The 24,737-nt window shown below is 42.1% G+C and overlaps 1 pseudogene across 1 annotated transcript; it reads right to left on the bottom strand.

Annotated features, from left to right (window-relative positions):
* Window positions 1-9,574: 9,574 nt before the first annotated feature.
* On the bottom strand, window positions 9,575-10,534 carry LOC104664297 (annotated as a pseudogene). Its single transcript, XR_748252.2, has one exon. The product of XR_748252.2 is annotated as a triosephosphate isomerase-like (transcript).
* Window positions 10,535-24,737: the final 14,203 nt, after the last annotated feature.

The following is a 24,737-nucleotide window of genomic DNA, read 5'->3' as shown; positions in this document are numbered from 1 at the left end:
TGTTGAGCATTTTTTCATATTTTTGTTGGCTACATAGATGTCTTCTTTTGCGAAGTGTCTGTTCATATCCTTCACCCACTTTTTGCGGTTGTTTTTTTTCTTGTAAATTTGTTTCAGTTCCTTGTAGATTCTGGATATTAGCCCTTTGTCAGACGGATAGATTGCAAAATTTTTCTCCCATTCTGTAGGTTGCCTGTTCCCTCTGATGATCATTTCTTTTGCTGTATGGACGCTCTTTAGTTTAATTAGATCCTATTTGTCCATTTTGGTTTTTGTTGCCGTTGCTTTTGGTGTTTTAGTCATGAAGTCTTTGCAGCCTGTGTCCTGAATAGTATTACCTAGGTTTTCTTCTAGGGTTTTTATGATTTGGGGTCTTACATTTAAGTCTTTAATCCCTCTTGAGTTAATTTTTGTATAAGGTGTAAGGAAGGGGTCCAGTTTCAGTTTTCTGCATATGGCTAGCCAGTTTTCCTAACACCATTTATTAAATAGGGAATCCTTTCCCCATTTCTTGTTTTTGTCAGGTTTGTCAAAGATCAGATAGTTGTAGATGTGTAGTGTTATTTCTGAGGCCTCTGTTCTGTTTCATTGATCTATATATCTGTTTTCATACCAGTACCATGCTGTTTTGGTTACTGTAGCCTTGTGGTATACTTTGAAGTCAGGTAGCATCATGCCTCCAGATTTGTTGTTTTTGCTTAGGATTGTCTCAGCTATATGGGCTCTTTTTGATTCTATATGAAATTTAGAGTAGCTTTTTCGAATTCTGTGAAGAATGTGAATGGTAGCTTGATGGGGATAGCATTGAATCTATAAGGCACTTTGGGCAGTATGGCTATTTTCATGATATTGATTCTTCCTATCCATGAGCATGGAAGTTTTTTTCCATTTGTTTGTGTCATCTCTTATTTCCTTGAGCAGTGGTTTGTAGTTCTCCTTGAAGAGGTCCTTCACATCCTTTGTAAGTTGTATTCCTATATCAGGGGAACCAGCCCCCAATATTTCCACATAGGTTCTTTTCTATTTTCCCTAAGTGTTGTTTGGTCTGAGAAATAAAGAGAAAGAGTACAAAGAGAGAAATTTTACAGCTGGGTCTCCGGGGGTGACATCACATATTGGCAGGTTCTGTGATGCCCACCTGAGCCACAAAGCCAGCAAATTTTTATTAAGGATTTCAAAAGGGGAGGGGTGTATGAATAGGGAGTGGGTCATAGAGATCATACGCTTCCTAGGGCAATAAAAGATTACAAGGTAAATAGCAGAACAAGATCACAAGGCCAGGGCGAAATTAGAATTACTGATGAGGTTCCATGTCCCACTGGGCACACATTGTCATTGATAAACATCTTAACAGGAAACTGGGTTGGAGAGCAGACAGCCAGTCTGACTAGAATTTGCCAGGCTGGTATTTCCTAATCCTAGCAAGCCTGAGGGCACTGCAGGAGACCAGGGCGTATTTCATCCTTATCTTCAACCTCATAAGACAGACACTCCCAGAGTGGCCATTTTAGAGACCTTCCCCTGGGAATGCATTCCCTTCCCAGGGTTATTCCTTGCTGGGAAAAGAATTCAGTGATATTTCTCCTACTCGCTTTCTGCAAGAAAAGAAATATGACTCTGTTCTGCCCGGCCCCGCAGGCAGTCAGACCTTATGATTATCTCCCTTGTTCCCTGAAAATCACTGTTATCTTGTTCTTTTTCAAGGTGCCCAGATTTCATATCGTTCGAACGCACATGTTTTACAAACAATTTGTACAGATAACACAATCATCACAGGGTCATGAGGTGACATACATCCTCAGCTTATGAAGATGACGGGATTAACAGATTAAAAACAGGCATAGGAAGTTATAAGAGTATTGATTGGAGAAGTGATAAATGTCCATGAAACGTTCACAATTTATGTTCAGAGACTGCAGTAAAGACAGGCATAGGAAATTATAAAAGTATTGATTGGGGATGTGATAAATGTCCATGAAATCTTCACAATTTATGTTCAGAGACTGCAGTACAGACAGGCATAAGAAATTATAAAAGCATTAATTTGGGGAACTAATAAATGTCCACGAAATCTTCACAATTTATGTTCTTCTGCCATGGCTTCAGCTGGTCCCTCTGTTCACGGTCCCTGACTTTCCACAATATTCCTAGGTATTTTATTCTCTTTGTGGCAGTTGTGAATGGGAGTTCACTCATGATTTGACTCTCTGTCTATTATTGGTGTATAGGAATGCTTGTGATTTTTGCACATTGATTTTTTATCCTGAGGCTTTGCTGAAGTTGCTTATGAGCTTAAGAAGTTTTTGGGCTGAGATGATGGGGTTTTCTAAATACACAATCATGTCATCTGCAAACAGTGACAATTTGACTTCCTCTCTTCCTATTTAAATACCCTTTATTTCTTTCTCTTGCCTGATTGCCCTGGACAGAACTTCCAATACTATGTTGAATGGGAGTGGGGAGAGAGGGCATCCTTATCTTGTGCCAGTTTTCAAAGGGAATGCTACCAACTTTTCCCCATTCAGTATGATATTGGCTATTGTTTTGTCATAAATAGCTCTTATTATTTTGAGATACATTCCACTGATACCTAGTTTATTGACAGTTTTTAGCATAAAGGAGTGTTGAATTTTATCGAAGGCCTTTTCTGCATCTATTGAGATAATCACGTGGTTTTTGTCTTTGGTTCTGTTTATATGCTGGATTATGTTTATTGATTTGCGAATGTTGAACCAGCCTTGCATCCCAGGAATGAAGCCCACTTGATCATGGTGGATAAGCTTTTCGATGTGCTGCTGGATTTGGTTTACCAGTATTTTATTGAGGATTTCTGCATCGATGTTCATCAGGGAGATTGGTCTAAAATTCTCTTTTTTTGTTATGTCTCTGCCAGGTTTTGGTATCAGGATGATGCTGGCTTCATAAAATGAATTATGGAGGAGTCCCTCTTTTCTATATTTTGGAATAGTTTCAGAAGGAATGGTACCAGCTCCTCTTTGTACCTCTGGTAGAATTTGGCTGTGAATCCATCCAGTTCTGGTTTTTTTTTTTCTTTTGGTTGGTAGGCTATTAATTACTGCCTCAATTTCAGAACTTGTTATTGGTCTATTCAGGGATTCAACTTCTTCCTGGTTTAGTCTTGGGAAGGTGTATGTGTCCAGGAATTTATCCATTTCTTCTAGATTTTCTAGTTTATTTGCATAGAGTTATTTATAGTATTCTCTGATGGTAGCTTGTATTTCTGTGGGATCAGTGGTGATATCCCTTTATCTTTTTTATTGTGTCTATTTTGATTCTTCTCTTTTTTCTATTAGTCTGGCTAGTGGTCTATCTATTTTATTAATCTTTTTGAAAAACCAGCTCCTGGATTCATTAATTTTTTGAAGGGTTGTTCATGTCTCTATCTCCTTCAGTTCTGATCTGATCTTAGTTATTTCTTGTCTTCTGCTAGCTTTTGAATTTGTTTGCTCTTACTTCTCTAGTTCTTTTCATTGTGATGGTAGGGTGTTGATTTTAGATCTTTCCTGCTTTGTCTTGTTGGCATTTTGTGCTATAAATTTCCCTCTACACACTGCTTTAAATGTGTCCTAGAGATTCTGGTACGTGGTGTGTTTGTTCTCATAGGTTTCAAAGAACATCTTTATTTCTGCCTTCATTTCATTATGTACCCAGTAGTCATTCAGGAGCAGGTTGTTCAGTTTCCGTGTAGCTTTGTGGTTTGGAGTGAGTTTCTTAATCCTGAGTTCTAATTTGATTGCACTGTGGTCTGAGAGACTGTTATGATTTTTGTTCTTTTGCATTTGCTGAGGAGTGCTTTACTTCCAATTACGTGGTCAATTTTAGAACAAGTGCAATGTGGTGCTGAGAAGAATGTATATTCTGTTGATTTGGGATGGAGAGTTCTGTAGATGTCCGTTAGGTCCGCTTGATCCAGAGCTGAGTTCAAGTCCTGAATATCCTTGCTAATATTCTGTCTTGTTGATCTAATATTGACAGTGGGTGTTAAAGTTGCCCACTATTATTGTGTGGGAGTCTAAGTCTCTTTGTAGGTCTCTAAGAACTTGCTTTATGAATCCGGTGCTTCTGTATTGGGTGCATATATATTCAGGATAGTTGGCTCTTCTTGTTGCATTGATCCCTTTACCGTTATGTAATGCCCTTCTTTGTCCCTTTTGGTCTTTGTTGGTTTAAAGTCTGTCTTATGAGAGACTAGGATTGCAATCCCTGCTTTTTTTGCTTTCCATTTGCTTGGTAAATATTACTCCATCCCTTTATTTTGAGCCTATGTGTCTTTGCACGTGAGATGTGTCTCCTGAATACAAATGGGTCTTGACTCTTTATCCAATTTGCCATGCTGTGTCTTTTAATTGGGGCATTTAGCCCATTTACATTTAAGGTTAATATTATTATGTGTGAATTTGATCCTGTCATTATGATGCTAACTGGTTATTTTGCCCATTAGTTGATGCAGTTTCTTCATAGTGTCAATGGTCTTTACAATCTGGTGTGTTTTTGCAGTGGCTGGTACCGACTGTTCCTTTCCATATTTAGTGCTTCCTTCAGAAGCTCTTGTAAGGCAGGCTTGGTGGTGGCAAAATATCTCAGCATTTGTTTGTCTGTAAAGGATTTTATTTATTCTTCACTTATGAAGCTTAGTTTGGATGGATATGAAATTCTGGGTTGAAAATTCTTTTCTTTAAGAATGTTGAATATTGGCTCCCACTCTCTTCTGGCTTGCAGGGTTTCTGCAGAGAGATCTGCTGCTAGTCTGATGGGCTATCCTTTGTGGGTAACCCGACCTTTCTCTCTGGCTGCTGTTAACATTTTTTCCTTCATTTCAACCTTGGTGAATCTGACAGTTACGTGTCTTGGGGTTGCTCTTCTTGAGGAGTATCTTTGTGGCATTCTCTGTATTTCCTGAATTTGAATGCTGGCCTGTCTTGCTAGGTTGGGGAAGTTCTCCTGGATAATATCCTGAAGAATGTTTTCCAACTTGGTTCCATTCTCACCGTCACTTTCAGGTACACTGATCAAACGTACGTTTGGTCTTTTCACATAGTCCCATATTTCTCGGAGTCTTTGTTCATTCCTTTTCATTCTTTTTTCTCTAATCTTGTCTTCACACTTTATTAAGTTGATCTTCAATCTCTAATATCCTTTCTTCCAGTTGATCAATTTGGCTATTGATACTTGTCTATGCTTCACGATGTTCTCGTGCTGTGTTTTTCAGCTCTATCAGGCCAATTATGTTTTTCTTTAAACTGATTATTCTAATTAGCAATTCATCTAACCTTTTTTCAAGTTCTTAGCTTCCTTGCATTGGGTTAGAACATGTGTTTTTAGCTTGGAGAAGTTTGTTATTACCCACCTTCTGAAGCCTTCTGTCAATTTGTCAAACTTACTCTCTGTCCAGTTTTGTTCCCTTGGTGGTGAGGAGTTGTGATCCTTTGGAGGAGAATAGGTGTTCTTGTTTTTGGAATTTTCAGCCTTTTATGCTAGTTTTTCCTCATCTTTGTGGATTTATCTACCTTTGGTCTTTGATGTTGGTGACCTTCAGATGGGGTTTCTGCGTGGACATCATTTTTGTTGATGTTGTTGATATTTCCTTTGTTTGTTAGTTTTCCTTCTAACAGTCAGGTCCCTCTGCTGCAGGTCTGCTGGAGGTCCACTCCAGACCCTTTTTGCCTGGGTATCACCAGCAGAGCCTGCAGAACAGGCTTCCTGTTTCTTCCTCTGGAAACTTCATCCTAGAGGGGCACCTGCCAGATGCCAGCAGGAGCTCTTCTGCAGGTGTCTGTCGACCCCTGCTGGGAGGTGTCTCTCAGTCAGGAGGTATAGGGGTCAGGGACCCACCTGAGAGGGCAGTCTGTCCCTTAGCAGAGCTCGAGTGCTGTGCTGGGAGATCCGCTGCTCTCTTCAGAGCCAGCATGCAGGAACATTTAAGTCTGCTGAAGCTGCACTCACAGGAACCCCTTCCCCCGGGTGCTCTGTCCCAGGGAGATGGGAGTTTTATCTATAAGCCCCTGATTAGGGCTGCTGCCTTTCTTTCAGAGATTCCCTGCCCAGAGAGGAGGAATCTACAGAGGAATTCTGGCTACAGCGACTTTGCCGAGCTGCAGTGGGGTCTGCCCAGTTTGAACTTCCTGGTGCCTTTGTTTACACTATAAGGGGAAAAACACCTATTCAAGTCTCAGTAATGGCGGATGCCCCTCCACCCACTAAGCTCAAGTGTCCCAGTTCAACTTCAGACTGCTGTGCTGGCAGCAAGAATTTCAATCTTGGATCTTAGGATCTTAGCTTGCTGGGCTCCATGGGGTGGGTTCTGCTGAGCTAGATCACTTGGCCCTCTGGCTTCAGCCCCCTTTCCAGGGTAGTGAATGGTTCTGTCTCGCTGGCGTTCCAGGCACCACTGAGGTATGAAAAAAAAAATCCTGCCACTAGCTCAGTGTCTGCCCAAATTGGTTGCCCAGTTTTGTGCTTGAAACCCAGGGCCCTGATGGTATAGGCACCCGAGGGAATCTCCTGGTCTGCAGGTTGCGAAGACTGTGGGAAAAACATAGTGTCTGGGCTGGAATGCACCATTCCTCACGGCACAGTTCCTCATGGCTTCCATTGGCTAGGGGAGGGAGTTCTCTGACCCCTTGCACTTCCTGGGGAAGGTGATATGCCACCCACTTCTACTTGCCCTCCATGGGCTGCACCCACTGTCTAACCAGTCCCAATGAGATGAGCCAGGTACCTCAGTTGGAAAGGCACAAATCTCCTGCTTTCTGTATTGATCTTGCTGGGAGCTGCAGACTGGAGCTGTTTCTATTTGGCCATCTTGCCAGCCACCTTCCCTTTCCTAAAATGTTTTAATAAGCTCTCACTCTTGCTCCAAAACTTGCCTCCATCTTTCCCTCTGCCTGAAACCTACTTCTGTCCCTTGGCTGAATTATTTCCTCTGAGGAGGCAAGGGATCAAGTCTGCTGCAGACCCTTATGGATTCACTGCTGGTAACATGGTCACCAAGAAGCCTGTGGGAATTTCTCCCACCAACAACCAATGAACCAATTCTGTAGTGGCTTTTTCATTGGCCCCCAGCTGGGTGTCCTCTAATTCAATTCAATTTTGACATTATCTACCCAAAGACAGTTATCAAATCCCACAGGTTGAAGGCTCAGTCCCACAAGAGTGCTCCACTTCAGATGTAAATCACAAGCCCCAGATTGTTTTATCAGTGCTTCTTACCTACTAGCTATCAACTGGGGCTCCCACAACACCCTCCTTGGGTTGGATCAATTTTCTAGAGTGGCTCACAGAATCTAGGGAAACACTTACATTTCCTGGATTATTATAAAGAATATTACAAAAGATACAGATTAAAAGACATGTAGGGCAAGGAATGTGGGAAGGGGTGTGGTACTTCCATGCCCTCTTCAGGAACACCATCCAGGAATTTTCATGTGCTCAGCTATCTGGAATTCCCCAAACTCCGTCCCTTTAGGTTTTTATGGAAGCTTCATTACACTGGCATGATTGATTAAATCATTGGCCCTTGGCAATCAACATTTAGCCCTTTTTCCCTCCCTGGAGGTTGGTGTGGGACTGAAAGTCTGGATACTCAATCCTGCATTGGTCTTTCTGGTGATCAGCCCCATTCTAAAGTTACCTAGGGCTGCTAGCCATCAGTCAACTCATTAGCATACAAAAAGATACTTATTACTTTGAAGACTCCAAAGATTGTAGGAGTTGTGTGCCAGGAAATGTGAACAAAGATCAAACATATATTTCATAATATCATATCACAATGAAAATCTAAGAGAGAGATTAAGATAATTATTTCCCAAATCTCACAGTGATTAAGAAGTAATGACTCTAAAATCAGGCCACTACACTATCTTGTCACCTCTCCCTATATTTTGGCCTAGACACTTGAAGTTATTACCTATCTGGGGAGCAGGCCATTTGTCCAGGACAATCCACTCATCAATGAGGAAGAAGATATGACTCCTGAATGTGCATATCCATTCAGCTAAGCAGCAGTCACTTACTGCAGGCAAGGCCAATGCTACAATTCAATTAGTAACTATTTTACAGCAACTGCTATATGCTTGATAAAAATGCTCAAAACCACAGTTACAATAGGGAGGTAAGGGAACTAAAACTCCTTGCGTAGGTTTCTTGTGTACCTATTATGTGCTAGAGTATAAACATGCATTAAAAATTATGTTTTGAGCTCCTAATGTGCTGAGCTAGGCACTATTCTGGGTTGTGAGGGATGCAATAGTGAACCCTTCTGGAAACTCTTGTCAGATCTTATCCCCCACCCCTGTATTGATTCACTGAAAAAAATTCTCTCTTTTCTGGGATTGTGAGTCATGTACAAAATGATGAAAAAAAAAGGAAGAGACTTAATTTTACCAGTGCTATAGTCCAATAATTGAATAGTACCTGTCCTGGTTCCTACCTAGTTCCTAAGCCTGATGTAACTGCCCAGTGGGTTCTTCTGGCCCACTGCCCAGATACAGCCAATTTATCAAGGCAGGGGAATTGCAATAAAGAAAGAGTTTTACACACATAGAGCTACTAAACAGAAGACTGGAGTTTTGTTATTCAAAACAGCATCCCTGAAAATTCGGAGGCTAGGGTTTTTCAAAGATAGTTTGGGGGAAGCAGGGGACAGGAGGATGGCCAGGCAATGGGTGCTTGTTAGTGGTTGGTTAGAGATACAATCACAGGGGTATGGGAAATGGTCCTCACATGTACTGAGTTACTATTGGGTGGGGCCACAGGTTGGCAGGTCCAGATGGAGCCATCTGCCCTCAGACATACACAAAACCTGAAAAGATATCTCAAAGGCCAATCTTAGGTTCTACAATGTGATGTAATCTGCAGGAGTAATTGGGAACGGGGAAGCTGCATATCTTGCGCCCTCTGGAATAATGGCTGGCAATTGTTTATGATTACACCGTAGCAGAATTCAGGGTCCTCTATCCTCTCAGCTTGGTGGCCTCTTGTTAGCTTTACAAAGGCACTTGAGTTATGGAAAAAGGCTATTATCACTTAAACTAAACGTCTCCCAAAATTAGCTTGATCCAAGCCCAGGAGTAATTAAGGGCAGGTTGAAGACCAAAGGCAAGAGGAGGGGTGACCGCATCAGATCTCCATCACTGCCATAATTTTCTCACTGTTATAATTCTCCACTCTTCCTTTTCGAGATCTCCAAGTTTCTTCCAATATATTAACCCTTTTTTCTTTTAAAAATTTTTATTTGGAAATTATTTCTAAGTAGTATATATGAATAGTTCAAAGAATTCCCACATTTTTTTTTCTAGTGCCAGGTGTTTATTCCCTCACATGTGGGTGGTTCACGTACACAGCACACAGGCATGGGCACCATGGGAGAGGGCAGCACTCCTGCCTTCTGAGGGGAGGATCTTGCCCTCACGGTGTAAGAAGGGAGAGGATGGTTTCTCTCCTGCCCTCACTAGGGCCTAGGGAACTCAGGAGCACATCCTATCCCTTCCACCTCTCAGCCGAGGAGAAGCCACCTTACTGACATTTAGTTCCAACCATTATAGTAAGTGGGGAAGGGATTGGCCTGGTCCCAACCATTACAGGGTGAAGATATAAATGGTAAAGGAAGGTACAGTTTGGATGAGGCCACAGGAAGGAGCAGGTGACACCATCAGAAGCATGTGCAGGGGAGGGGCAGTTACTGGGCTTCTGGGCTGCTTAGTCCCTGGCTTGGCAGGAAGGGTAGGGGAGATGGATGGGGCTCATTGTTTGGCATTGATGATGTCCACGAATTCGGGCTTGAGGGAAGCACCACCCACAAGGAAGCCATCCACATCAGGCTGGCTGGCCAGCTCCTTGCAGGTTGCCCCAGTCACAGAGCCTCCATAAACGATAGGGGTGCTCTGAGCCACTGCTTCAGAGATGTTGGACTTAAGCCATCCTCAGAGCTTCTTGTGTACTTCTCGGGCCTGTTGGGGTGTTGCAGTCTTGCCAGTACCAATGGCCCACACAGGCTTATAGGCCAGGACGACCTTGCTCCAGTCTTTCACATTACCTACGATGACCTTTGTCTGCTCGAAAACAACCTTCTCAGTGATGCCAGGTTCCGTTTCATCTAGCTTCTCCCCAATACAGGCGATTACTCCTAGTCCCTCTGCCAGAGCATGGGCTACTTTCTGCCCAATCAGCTCATCTGACTCCCCAAAGACATACCTTCTCTCTGAGTGCCCCAGGACCACCCACGTGGCTCTGCAGTCTTTGATCATGCCAGGGCTGATCTCCCCAGTAAAGGCCCCATTAGTCACTTTGTAGCAGTTCTGTGCAGCCACAGCAATCTTGGGATCTAGCTTCTGTAGTCGATATAGGCAGTGTGGGGAGCACAAACCACCTCGGTGTCAGCCAGCACCTTGGCCGCATTCAGAGTGCCGATGAGCTCCCCCAGATTCTGCTTCTGCCCGTTCATCTTCCAGTTCCCCCCAACGAAGAACTTCCTGGAAGGCGCCATGGCACTGGAGTCGAGGCGCTGAAGGTCAGTGTCTGCATATTCCCACATTCTTTACTCAGATCCACTAATAATTATTACTATTTTGCTGTGTTTGCTTTTTTGCTTTCTCTTTGTTTCTTTATAAATGTGTGTGCATGCATTACATATGAATGTATATAATTGTTAACATTTTGCCATATTTACTTTTTTGCTTTCTCTGTCTCTATGTGTATGCATGCATTATATATAAATGTATATATGTCATATATGTACATTTTATATACATGTAATCATTTATATACATGTAAATTTTTTTCCCCAAGTCATTTGAGAGCTTCAGACGTCATGCTCCTTTACCTCCATATCCTACATTGTGTGTTTCCTAAAAGCAAGGACATTCTCTTATATAAATGCCATATAATGATCAAATTCAGAAAATATAAGATTAGCTAACACTATTTTATAAGATATAGTTCATTTTTCAGATTATGCTAATTGTCCCAATAATGTCCTTTATATAAATTTCCCTCTCTGACCCAGGATCTAATTCCAGATTACACCTTGCATTTTGTTCTTATGTCTTCTTTCCCTACTCAAGTTAGTCAGAGTTTATTTCTATTGCTCATAACCAAAGAATCTTAAAAATACAATTTCCTTCTGTTTATGATACGGGAGTGCTGGGAAGGGAAGAGTGTGGTCACTTTAAATGATACAGACGAGGGGAAGGAAAGTGCTGGGTAGAGGAGGGCATGGTCCCTGGCTAGGGCTCCACCCCCATGGACCTAGGTGAGGACAGGCACTCCTGCTCTTGCGCCCAAATGTTGCATTTTCCAAGACCACCCTGTCCCATCACACCCCCATCCTGGGCCTATAAAAACCGGAGACCCTAGCGGGCAGACACACAGGCAGCTGGATATTGAGAGGAACACTTTGGTGGAAGAAGACCCGAGTGGCTGGTTGAGAGCATGCTGGCTGAAGAGCACATGGACAGACGCCAGCATGCTGGCAGACCATCAACTGGTGGGATGAGACAGAGTTTGGCTGGGGCAGTTGGAGGAAAGCTGGGGCCACTGAGCAGCCCAAATCCAGGGAAGACCATCTCCCTTATGGCTCCCCCACTGGCGGAGAGCTACTTCTACTCAATAAAACTTGGCACTCATTCTCCAAGCCCAGGTGTGATCCCATTCTTCCATACACCAAGGCAAGAACCCAGGATACAGAAAGCCCTCTGTCCAAGGTAGAGGGTCTAACTGAGCTGGTTAACACAAGCTGCCTATAGACGGCTAAACTAAGAGAGAACCCTGTAACACATGTCCACTGGGACAAGCTGTAAACATCCACCCCTACACACCACCATGGAGTTGGAGACCCACAGCCTGCCCATCTCTATGCTCCCCTAGAGTTTTAAGCAGTGGGGCACTGAAGAAGTGAGACACACCCCATCACATGCCCTGGGAGGGGGACAAGGGAAGCTTTCACGTTTCATTTATAAGCATTCATTTATAACCTTTAGTAAATTATATCATTTAATCTTTTTTCTTTTTCTTTCTTTTTTTTTTGTTTTTGTTTTTGTTGAGACAGAGTTTTGGCTTTTTCACCCAGGCTGGAGTGCAGCGGCACGATCTTGGTTCATGACAGCCTTGGACTCCTGGGCTCAAGCCTTCCTCCACCTCAGCCCCCCAGGTAGCTGGGACTACAGGCACAGGCCACAATGCCCGACTATTTTTTTTTTTTTTTGTATTTTTTGTACAGATGGGTTTTTGCCATATTTCCCAGGCTGGTTTTGAACTACTGAGCTCAAGCAATCCACTTGCCTCAGCCTCCCACAGTGCTGGGATTACAGGTGTGAGTCGCTCTACCTGGCCTATATCATTTATTCTTAATCAAGTCTTCTAGGTAGGTATTTAAATCCCTGTTTTAAAAATCAGTACTATTAGGCTCAAAGAAGTTAAAAAACTTGCCCATCATGACACAGTTAAATTCTAGGGCCAGGATTTTAATCCAAGTCTTTTTTATTCTGAAGTCCCTCCTTATTCCATTGCAGGCCTGGCAGATATTCGTAAACCACAATCCTTGCATCAAGAATCCTACAGGCTAGCGTGAAGTGAGACAGATAAACAGATAATGTTATTTGTTTGGCAGTAACACCTAACCACAGCAGTATGTACAAGGTATAGCGGAACATAGTTATTGAACTTATTTCAAGAATGACGAGAAATGTGGGCAGGGCTTCAACAAGAATAGAAGGAAATAAAATCTGTTTTATTCCTTGATGCAAACTGGGTGTTTATAGATTGTCTGTCTACTGTCCAAAGCATGATTAATATCAATGCTAATCCACTAACCTCCAACGTATGCTTAGGAAATTCCTTATTTAGCTGGCTAGCATTGTTAACTTTGACATCTACTAATGCAACATTACCTCCTGAATGTTAGGGACTCAAATAGTTCCTACACCATTTCAATTCTTTCTTGGTCATTTTGATTAATGTTGACATTATCCAGTTCTGACATTTAGCTGAAATATATTGCTAAGATCCTAATCTGTAAACTTGCTTAAAATATGTCCTGTTTAGTTTGATAGTTTTAAAATATTGACATTATAAAAGGAGTTCTGAAGGTAAAGGGTCTGATCCCTTCAAGAAATCTAGAGTTCTTTCCTTTCTCTTTGTGTAAAAAATCAAATGAAAAGTATTAGGAGTACGGAAAACCATGGTTATAAAATCAGAGCAAACAGCGTGTCCCATTTTGTGACTTTAGATCCGAAACTGGTGACAAAGAGAAAATATATAAAGGTCAGGAGCTTAGAGGGCATCCAGAGAGCTGAAGCTTGGAACAGTTGTGAGTAGTCTTAGAGTAATAGGGAGGTGTTAGTCCATCAGTAGGCCCCTGCTCTCAATCAGAAGTCTTAGAATTTTCTGGGGACCTGAGCAGTCTGGGAAGAAGAGGAAGATCTGGATAAGTATTCACTGATAATATCTGTTACTGATTAGAGTATTTAGTTTGTATTTAGTAGACAGGTCTTCTTTTAGTACTTAGCTCTCATGGTAAGTTATTCATAAGCAACATGCCTGGCAACAGCTGGTCCTCAAGTAATATTGAATTGGATTAAGCTGAAAGTGGCTGATAAGGCTATTCCACAGAGAAAGATTTATCTTAGTGTGGCAGGGGCCAGTCACTCAACCACCAAAGAAAGGCAAGGTGGGAGTGGTCACCATAATAAACAGCAGAATCAAAGCAGTCAGCTGAATAGTCTGACTCCTGCAGACCTACAGCATTGCTAGTTGATCATGGTGTTCCTGGAAGTGAAATATTTGGTTGGTGCAAGGGTAATTTCAATTACAATGGAAAGTAATGGCGAAAAACTAGAATTACATTTGCACCAACTTAATAGATAGGAAGCCTACTGAATTTGTAGTTGATCCATATAAGCTGAAAATTCCAGGTCAAGTGAAAAAAAGTCTAATCTGAATCCTAAAAACAGAGAATTACGGCCCTCAAATAATTCCCAGACTTGAGCCTGTTTATAGACCTAGAATGAAAGGGAGACCAGGTCCCCTGGAGGAAAGACCCTCATATACTACTGAATATTTATACTGTTAATCTTTCCCCTGGCCTTCCCCAAAGTGACCTACAGCCTTTTATGGAGTAACTCCACATTGGGGAAGGGAAATAATCAGACCTTTCAAGGACTACTAGACACTGGTTCTGAACTGACACTAATTCCGAGAGACCCAAAATATCACTGTGATTGACAGTCAGTGTGGGGAGGTCAGGTGATGAATGGGATTTTAGCCTAGGTCTATCTTACAGTGGTTCTGTACCTTCACAGTGTGAAAATACACAGTGGACCAGTGGGTCCCTGAACCCATCCTGTGTTTATTTCCCCAGTTCTAGAATGCATAATTGGAATAGACATACCTAGCAGCTGACAGAAGCCCCCACATTAGTTCTCTAACCTCTGGAGTGAGGGCTATCATGGTGAGACAGACCAAATGAAAGCTATTAGGGCTGCTTCTACCTAGGAAAATGTAAACCAAAAGCAATACTGCATTCCTGGAGGAATGGCAGAGATTAGCAGCACCATCAAAGACTTGAAAGATACAGGGGTGGTGATTCCCACCACATTCTCATTCAACTCTCCTATTTGGCCTATGCAGAAGACAGATGGATCTTGGAAAATGATAGTGGATTATTATAAGTTTAACTAGGTGATGATTCCAATTGTAGTAGGTTTACCAGATGTGGTTTCATTTTTTACACAAATTAACACGCTAGTACCTGGTAGAAGCTAATCAATTTGGCAGATGCTTTTTCTCCATTCCTGTTAATAAAGATTTCCAGACGCAGTTTTCTTTCAGTTGGCAAGGCCAGTAATACACCTTCATTCTCCTACCTTAGGAGTGTATGAATTCTCCAACTCTGTGACATACTTTTTTTTTGAAACGGAGTCTCTGTCATCCAAGCTGGAGTACAATGGCATGATCTCGGCTCACTGCAACCTCCATCTCCCAGGTTCAAGTGATTCTCCTGCCTCAGCCTCCAGAGTAGTTGGGATTACAGGTGCCTGCCACCATGCCCTGCTAATTTTTTTTATTTTTAACTAGAGACGGGGTTTCACCATGTCGGCCAGACTGGTCTTGAACTCCTGACTTCAAGTGATTTACCTGCCTTGGCCTCCCAAAGTGCTGGGTTTACAGGCATGAGCCACCACGCCTGGCCTGTGATATACTTTAGTTTGCAGGAATCTTGATCATCTTTCCCTTTCTCAAGCTATCACACTGGTCCATCACATTCCTGACACTATGCTAATTAGTCTTAGTAAGCAAGAAGTAGCAACTACTCTAGACTTGTTGGTAAGACATTTGTGTGTCAGAGAGTGGGAAATAAATTTGACAAAAATTCAGGAGCCTTGGTGAAATTTCTAGGGGATCAATGGTATGGAACAGGTCATATCACTCTAAGGTGAATAATAAGTGTTGCATCTGGCCCCTTCAACAACCAAAAAAGATATACAATGCCTGGTGGGCCTCTTTGTATTTTGGAAGTGATATATTCCTTATTTGGGTGTCTGGCCCACTTACCCAGTGACCCAAAAAGCTGCTAATTCTGAGTGGGGCCCAGAACAAGAGAAGACTCTTCAACAGGTCCAGGCTGCTGTGCAAGCTATGCTATTTGGATCATATGACCAAGCAGATACAATGGTGCTTGAAGTGTCAGTGGCAGAGAGAGAGGCTGTTTGGAGCCTTTGGCAGGCCCCTGCAGGTGAATTGCAGTGGAGGATCTTCAGCTTTTGGAACAAGGCCACGCTATCCTCTTTGAATAACTCTTCTTCCTCCTTCCTCCTCCCCTCCTCCTCCTCCTCCTCCTCCTCCTCCTCCTCCTCCTCCTCCTCCTCCTCCTCCTCCTCTTCTTCTTCTTCTTCTTCTTCTTCTTCTTCTTCTTCTTCTTCTTCTTCTTCTTCTTCTTCTTCTTCTTCTCTCTTCCTCTTCCTCTTCCTCCTCTTCTTCTTCTCCTTCTTCTCCTTCATCTTCTTCTTCTTCTTTGTTTTTTGTTTTTTGAGATGGAGTCCTGCTCTGTCGTCAGGCTGGAGTGCAGTGGTGTGATCTCAGCTCACTGCAGCCTCTGACTCCCTGGTTCAAGTGGCTCTCCTGCCTCAGCCTCCTGAGTAGCTGGGATAACAGGCACGCACCACCACACCCAGCTAATTTTTGTATTTTTAGTAGAGACGGGGTTTCTCCATGTTGGCCAGGATGGTCTCGATCTCCTGACCTCGTGATCTGCCTGCCTCAGCCTCCCAAAGTGCTGGGATTACAAGCATGAAACTATTCTTCTTTTGAGAAACCGCTCTTGGCCTGATACTGGCCCTTAGAGGCTGGACACTTAACTGTGGGCCACCACAGTACCATCCACCTGAGCTGCCTGTCATGAACTAGATGTTATCCAACCCACCAAGCCATAAAATTTGGCATGCACAGCACACTCCATCACCAAACGGAAATGGTATATACATGATTGGACCTGAGCAGGCCCTGAAGGTACAAGTAAGTTTTTTTTTTGTTTTTTTTTTTTTTGTTTTTTTTTGAGATGGAGTCTTGCTCTGTTGCCCAGGCTGGAGTGCAGTGGCACGATCTTGGCTCATTGCAAGCTCCACCTCCCGGGTTCATGCCATTCCCCTGCCTTCGCCTCCTGAGTAGCTGGGACTATAGGCGCCTGCCACCACGCCCAGCTAATTTTTTTTTTTTTTTGTATTTTTTTAGTAGAGATGGGGCTTCACTGTGTTAGCCAGGATGATCTCGATCTCCTGACCTCGTGATCCTCCCAAAGTGCTGGGATTACAGGCGTGAGCCACCGTGCCTGGCCACAAGTAAGTTATTAATACGTGAAGTAGTAGCCCAAATAAATGTTCATGGTCCCCATTCCTATTAGGTTGGTGCAAAAGTGATTGTGATTTTAACCATTACTTTTAACAGCAAAACAGCAATTACTTTTGCACCAACCTAAATATATTATCCTCTCTTTCCTAGCCCACACCCATGAGGCCATAGGGAGTTCCCTCCAATCATTTGACAGAAGAAAATAAAAGTTTTAGGTCTGGTTTACAGATAGTTCTTTAAGATAGGCTGGAATCATATGAAAATACACAGCTGCAGCACTGCGGTACCTTTTTTGGGATATTCCTGAAGACAGTGGCGAAGGAAAATCCTTCCAGTGGACAGAACTTCAAGCAGTGTGCCTGGATGTTCATTTTGCTTGGGAGGAGAAATGGCCGGATATGATTATATATTAATTCATGGGCTGTAGACAATAGTTTGGCTGGATGATCAAGGACTTGGAAGGGATGTGATTAGACAACCGTTGACAAGGAAATTTGAGGAAGAGGTATGTGAATAGACACCCCCCATAATGGGCAAAAAATCATGAAGACAGTTGTGTCCCATGTGAATGCTCACCAAAGGGTGACCTCAGCAGAGGAAATTGTAATAATCACCTAGATAGAATAACTTGTTCTGTGGACACCAGTCAGCCTCTTTTCCAGCAATCCCCTATCACCTAGTGGGCTCACGGACAAAAGCAACCATGCTGGCATGGCAGGGATGGAGGTTATGCACAGGCTCAGCAATTTGGACTTCTACTCGCCAAAGCTGACCTGGCTATGGCCACTGCTGAGTGACCCATTTGTTAGCAGCAGAGACCAACACTGAACCCCAGATATGGCACAATTTTCTAGGGCAACAAGCCAGCTACCTGGTGGGTAGTTGGTTACATTGGGCCACTTCCATCATGGAAGGGGCAGTGTTTTGTTCTTACTGGAATAGACACTTACTTTGGGTATGTATTTGTCTTTCATGCAAAACTTGGTTCTGTCAAAACTACTATTGTGGACTTACAGAATACCTTATCCACTGTCATGGTATTCCACACAGTGTTGTTTTATCAAATAATTTAGTTCATAGCAAATGAAGTGCAGCAATGGGCCCATGATCATGGAATTCATTGTTCTTACCATGTTCCCCACCATCCTGAAGCAGCAGGCTGAGTAGAACATTGGAATGGTCTTATGAAGACTCAATTACACGGCCAGGTAGGTGTCAATACCTTGCAAGGGCAGGGCAAGGTCCTCCAGAAGGCCATATATGCTCTGAATTAGTGCCTAATATATGGTGCTATTCCTCCCAAAGCCAGGATTAAGGGGTCTGGAAATTAAGGGGTAGAAATAAGAGTGGCACTGCAATTACCCCTCATAACTCACTAGCAAAACTGTTGCTTCCTCTTCCTGTGACCTTATGCTTGCCTGGCCTAGAAGTCTTAGTCCCAAAGGAAGGAATGCTTCCACAAAGAGACACAGAATGACTCCACCGAACTGGAAGTTAAGACTGTTGCCCACCCATCTTGGGCTCCTCGTGCCTCTTAATCAACAGGCAAAGAAGAGAGTTACTGTGTTGGCTGAGTGATTACTCCTGACTACCAAGAGGGAAATTGGACTACTATTTCACCATGGAGACAACAAATAGTAAGTTTGGAATACAGGATATCCCTTTAGGACATCTCTTAGTGTTACCATGCCGTGTGATTTAAGTCAGTTTCAAACTACAATGAACCAATCCAGGCAGGACTACTAATTGCGGGACCCCTCAGGAATGAAGGTCTGGGGGTCCTGACAAAAAACTGACTAGTTGAGGTGCTTGCTGAAGGCAAAGGGAATATGGAATGTGTACTGGAAAAAGGTAGTTATATATACCAGCTATGACCATGTGACTAGTTACAGAAATGAAGACCTTAGTTGTCATGATTATTTCCTCCTTGTTTTGGTATGGAGGAAGTGTGTGTGTGTAGCCAAATATCTTTTTTTCTTCCCTATATCATCCCCTTATCAGACAGTCCTGCTGGCCTGTCTGCCTTGGAACTGGGACGTGGACTTTTTCCTGCCTTCACATTCAAACTCAAAGATAGGCTTTTCCTGGTTCCCAAACCTGCCAGGCTTTGGACTGGACCCATCAGTTCTTCTGGGTCTCAGGCCTTTGGACTCAAACCAGAACAACATAACTGGCTCTCTTGAGTCTCTAACTTCCCAACTCACTCTGCAGTTCTTGGAAATTAAGACCAGCCCGGGCAACAAAGCAAGATTTCATTGTTACAAATAATAAAAACAAAGTTAGCCCAGCATGGTGGTGCGCACCTGTAGTCCCAGCTACTTGAGAAGCTGAGGTGTGAGTATTGCTTGAGCCCAGGAGGCCAAGGCTACAGTGAACTATGATTGTGCCACCGTACTTGAACCTGGGTGCTGGGTGACAAAGTGAAACAGTGAGACCTTGTCTCAATTTTTTTCTTTTTGTCTTTGATTTTCTGCAGTTTCAATATAATATGCCTGTGTGTAAATGTCTTGATCTATATCCTGCTTGGTGTTTTCTTGGCTTCTTGGATCTGTGGTATGGTGTCTATCATTATTCTGGAAAATTCTTAGTTATTTGGAGTAATTATTTTGTTCCTTTCTTCTCCTTCTAATATTCCCTTTACATCTATGTTATACTATTTTTAATTGCCCCACATTTCTTGGCTATTACATTCTATTACCCCCGCCCCTGCTTGTTTCCAATTTGCTTTTCAGTTTGGGGTTTTTACTGACATATCTTTAAGTTCACTGATTATTTCCTCATCTGTGTCCAATCTACTGGTGAGGCCATCAAAGGCATTCTTCATTTCTGTTATATATTTTTTTGATTTTAAAATTCCTTTTGAATTATTCTTAGAGTTCCTATTTCTCTGCTTACATAACTATCTGTTTTACATGTTGGTAACATTTTCATTAGAGCTCTTAGCATATTAATTATAGTTCTTTTAAGTTACTTGTCTGATAGTTCTAAATTTTGTGTCATACCTGAGTCCGGTTCTGAAGCTTGTTCTAGCTCTTAGACTATGTTTCTGCTTTCTAGCATGGCTTGCCATTTTTTGTTCAAAGCTGGACATGATGTATTGAGTAAAGGAAACTGAGTTAAATAGGCTTGTATCATGAGGTTTTGTGTTTATCTGGCTAAAAGCTAGGTTAGGTTTACTATTTGCCATAGCTGTAGGTGTCAGAGGCTAATGTCCTTGTTTATGTCTCCCTGTTGTCTTTGGATTTTTCCTTCCTTCCTTCCTTCCTTCCTTCCTTCCTTCCTTCCTTCCTTCCTTCCTTCCTTCCTTCCTTCCTTCCTTCCTTCCTTTCTTTCTTTCTTTTCTTTCCTTTTTCTTTGAGACAGAGTCTCACTCTGTTGCTCAGGCTGGAGTGCAGTGGCGCAATGCAACCTCCACCTCCTGGGTTCAAGTGATTCTCCTGACTCAGCCTCCCAAGTAGCTGGGGTTACAGGCATGCGCCACCATGCCTGGCTAATTTTTGTATTTTTAGTAGAGAGAGGGCTTCACCATGTTGGCCAGGCTGGTCTCGAACTCCTGACCTCAGGTGATCCACCTGCCTCGGCCTCCCAAAGTGATGGGATTACAGGCATGAGCCACCACATCCGGCCTGTCTTTGGATTTCTTTAGAGACTTCTTCCAAAACCAGTCTGAGCCTTGAAGTTATTTCAGTTGTAATCCCCTGTTATTATGTAGGAGACTGACTGATGTGGTGGTAAGGAGAGGTGTATTAGGATTCTCTAGAGGGTCAGCATTAATAGAATAGATAGATATATGAAGGGGAGTTTATTAAGGAGTATTGACTCACATGATCACAAGGTGAAGTCCCATAATAGATTGTCTGCAAGTTGAGGAGCAAGGAAGCTAGTCCAAGTCCCAAAACCTCAAAAGTAGGGAAGCCAACAGTGCAACTGTCAGTTGTGGCTAAAGGCCCGAGATCCCCTGGCAAACCACTGGTATGAGTCCAAGAGTCCAAAAACTGAAGAACTTGGAGTCTGATGTTCAAGGACAGGAAGCATCCAGCATGGGAGAAAGATAAAGCCTGGAAGATTCAGCAAAGTCAAGTCCTTGCACATTCTTCAGCCTGCTTTTACCCTAGCCATGCTGGCAACTGATCAGATGGTGCCTATCCAGATTGAGGGTAGAGCTGCTTCTCCCAGTCCACTCACTCAAATGTTAATCCCCTTTGGCAATACTCTAACAGACACACCCAGGAACAATACTTTGTATCTTTCAATCCAATGAAGTTGACACTCAATATTAACCATCACAACAGAGGAAGCATTCTATAATTCTAAAGTTAAGTCTTATTCTGCTAGTCTTTTATTGAGCCTATGTCCTAGGGCTATAACCTTCCCAAGTGCTACTCAGCTCTTTTTCCTCCCTTAGGTAGGGCAAGAAGGCTAGAAGGTTTTGGAATTGGGTATTTTTCATTCTCTGGGTAGGTAAGCCTCTGGAAAATAATTTCCCTGAGGGAAGGCTTTTGTTAAGAAGAACAGAATGCTGTAGGTGTATTTCACAGTCATTGCTTTTTCCTCCCCCAGCTGGAAGCATGAAAGGATTTTTCTCTGAGAACCTTGTGGGGTTCCTAAGGACAAACTCATAAAAGTGTGGGGTCTCCTAAAATTGAGCCCCCAGAGTTTTAACTCTCAAACTAGTCCACAGGGAGTCTCCAGTAATTTGCCAATTACAGTTTGCTTAAGCGTTCCTACCACATTAAAAACCTCAGTGAGATAACTTTCATGTGATTCAAAATTGAGAATAAACGAAAGAAAATATTGATAGCCGGGCGCGGTGGCTCAAGCCTGTAATCCCAGCACTTTGGGAGGCCGAGACGGGCGGATCACGAGGTCAGGAGATCGAGACCATCCTGGCTAACACGGTGAAACCCCGTCTCTACTAAAAATACAAAAAACTAGCCGGGCGAGGTGGCGGGCGCCTGTAGTCCCAGCTACTCCGGAGGCTGAGGCAGGAGAATGGCGTAAACCCGGAAGGCGGAGCTTGCAGTGAGCTGAGATCCGGCCACTGCACTCCAGCCTGGGAGACAGAGCCAGACTCCGTCTCAAAAAAAAAAAAAAAAAAGAAAGAAAATATTGATAATTTGTATATTAAAAATTCCTTTGCACAGCAAAACTCATTGCAAACAAAGCTAAAAGACAAATGACAACTAGGAAAATATTTCCTACTCAAATGACAAATAAAGGCCTAAATATTTTAAAAATTGAGAAAAAATGACAATCATTTAGAAAAATGAACAAAAGATAGAAACATACATTTTACAGAAACAAAACCTTTTCCATATGTGAAAACATGCTTAACCTCAGTCATAAGATACACAAATTAAAACTTGTTTATGTCATTGATTTATCAGTTTTCATTTATCAGTTTGGTAAATATGCAGAATTTTGACAACATAGTCTATTGGGAAGGCTGTGTGGGAATTAGGCATTCTGGCACTCTGATACATTTCTGGGAGAATTGTGTATGACACAACTTTGGAAGGGAATTTGGCAACATACTAGCAAAATTACATATTCATTTACTTTATTATTGTTATTTAGAGACAGGGTCATCAAGTTGGCCAGGCTGGTCCTGAACCTCTGGCCCCAAGTGATCCTCCCACCTTGGCCCCACAAAGTGCTAAGACCACAGACGTGAGCCACCAAGCTCGGCCTCATTTACCTTTTGACTCAGCAATCTTACTTCCAGAAGTATGGAAGTGTGATTCCAGAAGTGTGATTCCAAAGATACATCAACAAAAATAAAATACAGCTTATGCATATCATTGTGATTTAATTTATAATAACAAATGATTGGGGATATCTCAAATGTTCATTAATAGCAGACTAGTTGAAGAAATGATGGTACATTCACACAATGAAGTACTAGGAAGCTGTGAAAACTGATGAAAAGATCACTGTATATTGATATAAAGTGATTCCTAGAATATATTACTAGGTGGGGGAAAAAGTAAGGTACAAAACAAGGTTTAGTACGCCAATTTTTGCAAAATGAAATAAAATAAAATAGTAAACAAAAATCTATTAAGGTGTTCCATGTGAGGAGAGAGAGAACAGCATGTAGAAGATAGCCATAGTAGAAATTTACAGAGATTTCTGTAAATTTAGGTTATATAGTTGTGATTTTGAAACCATGTAAATGTTTTACATGCTTAAGAAAAGATTAAATGAAGAAAAAAATCATACCAGTCCTTAACAATAAAAAATTTCTTCAAGTGATGCAATTTTGTTTTGATAACAACAAAAACAAAAAAAATACTATAAAAGTCTTAAACAATATTCAGTAGTCTTATTGTCATTTTGAAACTCTAGGTTTATTGTCAAATAAAGCAAATAAGTAATTATGCTGTGTTTTGAAATCAAGGTTTTCAACATAAGAAAGAAAACTAAATGTAAAATCAAAAGAGTTTAGTAAAAACCATGTAATTTGTCTAGGCACAGTGGCTCGCACCTATAATCCCAGTACTCAGGAGACCAAGGTGGGAGAATTGCTTGGGCCCAGGAGTTTGAGACCAGCCTGGGCAACATAGGGAGATCTTGTCTCTACCAAAAAATAAAAACGAAAAGTTAGTGGAGTGTGGAAATATGTGCCTGTAGTAGTGCCAACTACTTAGGAGGCTGAGGCGGGTGGATCGTTTGAGCCCAGAAGTCTGAGGCTGCAGTGAGCTATGATGGTGCCACTGCACTCCAGCCTAGGCAACAGACTGAGACTCTGTCTCAGAAACAAACAAAAAACTCTATAATTTTATATTTAAACCAGAAATACAGTAAGAATTGTATTCCCATTAAAAAATAATTTTTCTAGTTCTGTTCACTGAAAAAGTCTGTAAGCCATGACAACCCTGTAGCAATAAGCATTCATATATTCCAGAATGTCATATATAAATACAATTTCTCAATAAAAGGAACCAGGGATCTGACTCCAGTTCTTTGGCTGTATTAATTTTCATTCTGAAACACAGTGCATAAGGGTTTTCCTTTCCTACATCCTTAGTAGCATGTGTTATTTCTGTCTTTTTGGTAATAGCCATTTAAACTGGGGTAAGATGATATCTCATTGTGGTTTTGATTAGCATTTCTCTAATCACTAGTGATGTTGAGCATTTTTTTTCATATATCTGTTGACCATTCATATGTCTTCTTTTGAGAAATATCTATTCAGACCTTTTGCCCATTTTTATGTTGGATTATTTGGTTTTTGGTATTAAGGTGTTTGAGTTCCTTATATATTCTGGTTATTAATGCCTTATGGAATGAATAGTTTACAAATATTTTCTCTCATTCTTTAGATTGTCTCTTCACTTCATTGATGCTTTCCTTTGCTGTACGGAAGCTTTTTAATTGATTTAATCCCATCTGTCAAGTTTTGCATTGGTTACCTGTGCTTTTGAGGTCTGTGATGGTTAATACCGAGTGTCAACTTGATTGGATTGAAGGATACAAAGTATTGATCCTGGGTGTGTCTGTGAGGGTGTTGCCAAACGAGATTAACATTTGAGTCAGTGGGTGGAAAAGGCAGCCCCACCCTTAATCTGTGTAGGCACCATCTAATCAGCTGCCAGTGAGACTAGAACATAAGCAGGCAGAAAAATGTGAAAGGAGAGACTGGCCTAGCCTCACAGTCTATGTCTTTCTCCTGTGCTGCATGCTTCCTGCCCTCAAACATCGGACTCCAAGTTCTTTAGATTTGGAACTTGGACTAGCTCTCCTTGCTCTTCAGCTTGCAGATGGCCTATTGTGGGACCTTGTGATCATGTGAGTTAATACTTAATAAAATCCCCTTGATATATATATATATATATATATATATCTATTCCAGTAGTTGTGTCCCTCTAGAGAAC

The sequence above is a fragment of the Rhinopithecus roxellana genome, chromosome 15 (assembly GCF_007565055.1).
Source record: "Rhinopithecus roxellana isolate Shanxi Qingling chromosome 15, ASM756505v1, whole genome shotgun sequence".
Lineage (NCBI taxonomy): Eukaryota > Metazoa > Chordata > Mammalia > Primates > Cercopithecidae > Rhinopithecus > Rhinopithecus roxellana.
This window is presented reverse-complemented; position numbering and strand designations above follow the sequence as displayed.